This window comes from Canis lupus, chromosome 9 (genome assembly GCF_003254725.2).
Source record: "Canis lupus dingo isolate Sandy chromosome 9, ASM325472v2, whole genome shotgun sequence".
Classification (NCBI taxonomy): Eukaryota; Metazoa; Chordata; class Mammalia; order Carnivora; family Canidae; genus Canis; species Canis lupus.
The window spans coordinates 43,109,287-43,115,761 of record NC_064251.1 but is presented as its reverse complement, the minus strand read 5'-3'; the positions used below and the strand labels follow the sequence as shown (position 1 = coordinate 43,115,761).

The window sequence follows — 6,475 nt, the reverse complement described above, 5'->3', positions numbered from 1 at the left end:
CTAAGTACACAAAGCTAAGTAATTTGCAATCCCTGCCCTCAGGGAGCTCTCATGGTCCAGTTGGGGAAGCAGATCCAAAGGGAAATCAGTGCAGTCTTGAGGGAAAGGCGCCCTGATTGGTGTCCTTCCAAACAACATGGCCAGGGAACAGGTGTCCATCCAAACAACATGGCCTGTTGGGGAACAGGACACGGAAAAGTTGATGGATGAGATACAGTACCAGGGACCATCAGTGGGTGCCAATGGGGCAGATGACAGAGGGAGGATATCCTGGCAGAGAGAACAGCCAGCCTGGCTCTCCTCTTCTCAGAGCTAAGTAGATAGGATTAGGAAGTCAGTATGAAAAAGCGGGAGTGGGGGGGTGGGGAGGGTGGGGGGGGTGGGGGGAGACACACCCGGGTGGCTTAGTGGTTGAGGGTCTGCCTTCAGCTCAGGGTGTGATCTCAGATCCAAGGATCCAGTCCTGCATCGGGCTCCCTAATGGGAGCCTGCTTCTCCCTCTATCCGTGTCTCTGTCTCTCTCTGTGTGTCCCTCATGAATAGATAAAATCTAGAAAGAAAGAAAGAAAGAAAGAAAGAAAGAAAGAAAGAAAGAAAGAAAGAAAGAAAAGAAAAGAAAAAAAATAAAAGAAAAAGGGGGAGGGGCAGGTCAATACTCAAAGAGGAGGGGCCTGAAGATGACTCTATGGTTTTGGATGATACAGACTACTGCGCTTTTAACTGCTGGCTACACAGGAATCCAAAACGATCCTAGTAGCAAAAGGCTGAGATGATTTTCCAAGGAGTCAGCTTCTTGCAGTCTCACCCGGAAGTGTGCAGATGGCCTGCTCAGGGGTCCAAGCAAACAAAGCGAAGATGCAAATCTTCGGATTCGGCCAGGTGTGAGGCAGTAGGGAGTGGTGGGGTCTGTGCACATTGACCTGCCTGAACTGCCCACAGGTTTTCAGATTTTGTTGTTTTCAGAATGTGGTACAGGCTGAACAGAACAATCTGGTCCCTGAGTCTCATTCAGCACTTCACTGTCACTGCAGCCTCTGGACAAACTTACCTCCAAGGTGTCTCCAGATATGATGAGTGATCTCTGTAATTTAGTGTGTGGGTGATGAGGGCATTGCTCAAGATCCGCAGTCACATGAGGTGAAGTGTCCTCTGAGTTCCTTCCTTTCCTGACAGGATCTCTCAGTGGACAGGGCAGCCCTGTGAGCTTTCTCGAAGCTTTCCGTGACTCTCAGGGGCAGAACTCAGAGAGATTGGTTTTTCACCATGGAAAAATACTGGCGATCATAACAGATCTTGATCCAGGTTCTGGAAAATCCCAGAGGCCAAGAGCCCTGGATGCATAGATGTCCCATGACCAGGGTAGGAAGACTTTGGGAGTATGCATGATGAGGCACCTTCTTCTCTGGGAGGACCTACTATGTGCCAAGTACTGGGCTGATCCCTGAGCTCATGGCATTCACATAATGGTATCTTAGGATATGTATTTTTATTATGCCTCTTTTACAGAGGGGAAAACCAAGGGGCAGAGAAATTAAGTGACTTGCCCAAGGTCTCACCATAGCCAGTTTCAGAGCCACTGTAGCTGGAACGCTGAGCAACTAGAGAATGGTCTAAGATGACCATATCCTTGAGGATATCCCTGTGTCTCTGGTCCTAGATTCAGAGAGGGGAAGTGACTCATTTAATGTCACACAGCTGGTAAGCAGTATATTAGCCATTATTCATCCTCCATTTATTCTTTCAAAAATTGTTCTAGGGGAATTGGGTGACTTAGTTAAGCGTCTGAATCTTAATTTCAGCTCAGGTCTTGATCTCAGGGTCTTGAGTTCAAGCCCCGCACTGGGCTCCATGCTGGGTGTGGAGCTTACTTTAAAAAAAAAAAAATTGTTCTTGAGAATCTGCTATTTCATCAGGTACTTCCTGGGATGCCTGGGTTGCTCAGTGGCTAGAGTGCCTGCATTCGGCTCAGGGTGTGATCCTGGAGTCCCAGGATCGAGTCCCACATTGGGCTCTCTGCATGAAGCCTGCTTCTCCCTCTGCCTGTATTTCTGCCTCTCTCTCTCTCTCTCTGTGTCTCTCATGAATAAATAAATAAAATCTTTTTTTAAAAAATCAGGTACTTTCTGAGCACCTGCCAACCGCTGCCCTGGGCTCTTTGGACACAACAGTGAACAAACAGTCTCAGCCCTCATTCAGCCAAAGGGGGAAATAGTGAACAGATAAACAACTAAGGTAATGGATAGGGAAATGTGAAGTACAGTGGAAGAACATAAATCAGGGAAGACAGATGGGACATATAGAGGTGTGAGGGTTGCTGGGTTGAATAGGGGAGTGAGGCAAGACCCCCTGAGAAGGTGATATTTGACATAAAACCTGAGGAAGTGAGCCCTGGCTGCTTCTGAAGGAAGTACCCTAGAAGGGAAGAGTAGAGGTGCTAACATGGGATGGGTCTGATGTGTCGCAGAGGCCAGTGTGTCTCAGGGGAGGGAGGGACAGAGGGGACAGGTGTGGTTGGTGAGGGCATGAAGGTGGGGGATCTGATGGTACAGAGCCTTGTAGGCCACTGCAGAGACTGTTTTTTCTCTGAGTCAGTGGGAGCCATTGCAGGAGTCTGAGCAAAGGAGTGATAGGACCTTACCGGCTTTTAACAGGATCACTCAGGCTGCCACGTAGAGAGACAGACAGGAGACAGTCACAGTCAGGAGGCAATCACAGTCACCCAGGCAGGAAAGAATGGGGCGCTGCCCAGAGGGCAGTAGCAGAGGTGGTGAGAAGTAGGTGGACCTCAGATCTGCTTGAAAATAGAGCTAGCAGGGGATCCCTGGGTGGCTCAGCGGTTTGGCGCCTGCCTTCAGCCCAGGGTGTGATCCTGGAGTCCCGGGATCGAGTCCTGCTTCGGGCTCCCTGCATGGAGCCTGCTCCTCCCTCTGCCTGTGTCTCTGCCTCTCTCTCTCTCTCTCATGAATAAATAAGTGAAATCTAAATAAATAAATAAATAAATAAATAAATAAATAAATAAATAGGTCTCCTGCTAGGTGGGAAGGCTGGGCACCTGATAAAGCTCCTTGGGGCCTCTTGATTTCAGCAGTACCCTGGCGTCCCTCATGGTAGCCAGCCTCCAAGCGAGCCCCAGTGACCCCCACTCCCTGGTATTCATGCTCTTCCTTGGGTCTCTCTCACACAGATCAGGGCTGAACTACAACAAATAAGAGATTGCAGAAATGGTGGTTCATGAAGACCATGGGTTTCTCTTGGATCACTTGCTCTGGGGGCCGTACATTGCCATGTCATGAGGTCATTCAAGCAGCCCAGAGGAGAGGTCCATGTGGCAAGGAGCGAGGGCTCCAGGGTATAGTCATGAGAGTGACTCATGGTGGAAGTCGGTTCCTCCAGCCCCAGCCAAGCCTACAGCTGACTGCAAGCCTGGCTGAGGGCTTGACTGTGACCTCATGAGAGATGGGAGCCACCATCACCCAACAGACTCACTGCCACATTCCTGCCCCGCAGAAACTGTGTGAGATAATAAATTTATGTTGTTTTAACCTGCTGGATTTGGGGGTAATTTGTTATACAGCAATAGATAACTAATACAAACTTTTGTCGTTGCTGTTTTTTAATGCCCAGGGAGGCAGGAGCAGATACTTCTGTAGCTTACATATTATCTCTTACTTACTGATGGGCAGGCAGCTGCCCAGTCTGCCACTGCTCTGACTTCTTGGGATCCTCCCGCTGCTTCTCAGACTCCTGGGGTGGCTGTGCACTCGGCATTTCAACAAAGAACGTCAGCTTCTCCTGCTGAACACCTCCACCATCAAGATCAGAGGCAAGAACTAGTGTGGGTTGCAGGCCATCCTCATGGGTTCCAGCTTGCCCTCAGCCTCCCTCACTTTACATCCATCTCTTTCCAAATGCCTGCCCTGCATAGACATGAAAACAACAGTTTTACAGAGACTGTTCACACAATTAACTACGTGCTATCAAAGGCCCTAACAAATCCCTTTATAGAAAGTGGTTCTGAAAAAAAAAAAAAAGAAAGAAAAAAGAAAGTGGTTCTACTCCTCTGATACAAGTCTGGGAGCTTCAGAGGAGGCAGAGGCAGAGCTTCAGGCACAATTCAAGTTTGGAGAAGATGAACACATAGGCCCAAGGGGCCCTTGCCCCCAGTCTGGTCATGGTGTTTAGCCCAAACCCTGCCCAGAAGAAGCAACTGGCCTCATCCCCCCAGTGGAGAGTGTCAGGACACCAGAGTCCACTGGCAGTGGCTTTGGCATCCTCAGATCTGGGTCTGGAATCCTTGGTCAGCAGTTTATTGGTTCCATGATCTTGATCCACTTCACCACCTGACTTCTGTTTCCTCAGCTATCACATGGGGATTTCATGCTGACCTAAGGGGACTACTGACACTGGGTAAACTGTGTGAGTCCTCGGCACTTAGGGGCCATCCGTTAAGTAGTGGTGATTATTATGATGGGGTTTTGTGGCTCCAGAATGGCCGATTGGGGCTTGGAAGGGGAAACCCCAGTGCTTTCCATGTTTTTCTGGTTCCCTTTCTTGAAATTCAGTGACTAATATTTATTCCTACCATCTTCCCAGGCTGTTGGAAGAACACAAATAGTTTTTGCAAGTGAAAATGTCTTAAAAGATGCTACTACCACAAAGGAGGGGTCTCCAGGGCTGACAGCCAGATGGGTGGATTGAGCTGGAACCATCTCTGTCAGTATCTTCAACTTCTCTGCGAAGAAGAACCTTCTTTCATGGCCCTCAAGCCTTGAGTCCATTGGTGTGGCCAGAGGAAGTGGGGGCCAGAACCGGGAGGGGCAGAGTTTGGCAGCAAAGTTTTCCAGAATAGTGGGAGGAGAGGTTTAGGAAAGGAAGGCTTCATCTAGCTGCGATCTCCGATCTATTTATGCATCTATCTATTTACATATGTCTGTTTTAATCCATCTACATTTCTAGTGACTTAGTAAACATTTATACAGCACTCACTGTTCAACTCTCCCAGCAACCCTGCAAAGCATCTGTCATTGTCCTCATCTGAGGTTAGAAAACTGTGACTCAGAGACTTCCCAATGTCACAAAACAAGCAAATGGGGGGAGTAGGGGTTCTAATTGAGTTTTGGAAGATACGAGAGCCCACCACCTCCCATCACTGTTGGCATGCTAGAAATCCAGGTGGGGCTCAGGGGTGGAAAGACTCAACTGGTTTGGAGAACAAAAGATAAGATGTGACCTCCAGCATCCATGGCTTGCAATGCTCTTTCACATCTAGGAAAGTCTACCTATGAGCTGGAGTTGGAGAACCCCCTTCCCACTTCCCTCGTTTTAAAAAGGAATAGGCTGGGACTGGGGAAGTTAAGGGAGTTGCTCAAGATCCCACTTAAACCTTTTAGCTTTCAACATTCTTTTCAAGAATGATCTCATCTCTCCCCAAGAAGGCAAAGCCTGGCCCCTGGGCTGAAGCAAGTCAGAGAGGATGGATGTTCTTTAAGCTCTTACTATGTACCAGGCATTGAGAACACATCATCTTGCAACAACTTTGAATAGTAAATATTTTCATTCTCATTTCATAGCTGACAAAATTGAGGTTCAGAGAAGTAAGAGGATTTGCTGAGGAAGTGGAGGAGGTGGGATTTGAACCCAGACCTGGCGACTCCAGACTCTGTGAGGCTTCCTCCCTGACGGTTCACTGTCTCATCAAGGGCAAGCAGGCCACCAGGTGGAAAGGCCAGGTTCGGTCAGAGCTAACCTGTCCTTCCGGAAGAAGTGCAGACCAGTCAGGAATAATTCATGGCAAACTCCATTTCCCATGAGCTGCTTACTCCCAAGGCATCACGGTGGCAGAACCAGGACCGGGTGGTCTCAGAGATGCCCTCTGCTTCACTATTCACTATTTCTTTCTTCCTTCCTTCTTTTTTTTCTCCTTTTCTTCTCTCTCTCTCTCTTTCTTTCAGGCTCTATGCTCAACATGAGGCTTGAACTCATGACCCTGAGATTGAAAGTCACAAGCTCTACCAACTGAGCCAGCCAGGCACCCCTCTGCTTCACTATCTCTGCTTCAGAGCAGCAACCTTGAGGTCCATGTAGCCCAAGCTCTCATCCTTTGGTGGACCTCCACTGTGCTATCTCTTAGAGAGGTAGTTCAGCCTCTGCTTGAACATTTCCACAGACAGCGGGCCCACTCCCCACTAAGGCAGCTCTGACAGGGCTACCCTTCCGAGTTGTGTTGGCCCAAGCCCTCCAAACCCCCATCAGTCTATTGACAGAAATATGACCACATATAACAGTAATTGGCTTTCTCTGGCTCTGTCCCTGCAGACGTTCTTGGGAATGCCCTGCAAGTGCTCTGCCTTTGGAGATATGCTTCCCAGAAGTAAACCACCCACATTAAAGGTGCTGACTTTTTTTTTTTTTTAAGATTTTATTTATTTATTCATGAGAGACACACAGAGAGAGGCAGAGACCTAGGCAGAGGGAG

General features: G+C 48.6%; 1 non-coding gene across 1 annotated transcript; it reads right to left on the bottom strand.

The window, feature by feature from the left end:
- Positions 1-5,957: 5,957 nt before the first annotated feature.
- TRNAE-UUC (transfer RNA glutamic acid (anticodon UUC)) lies at positions 5,958-6,030 on the bottom strand. The gene has a single exon. It is a non-coding gene; the product is annotated as a tRNA-Glu (tRNA).
- Positions 6,031-6,475: the final 445 nt, after the last annotated feature.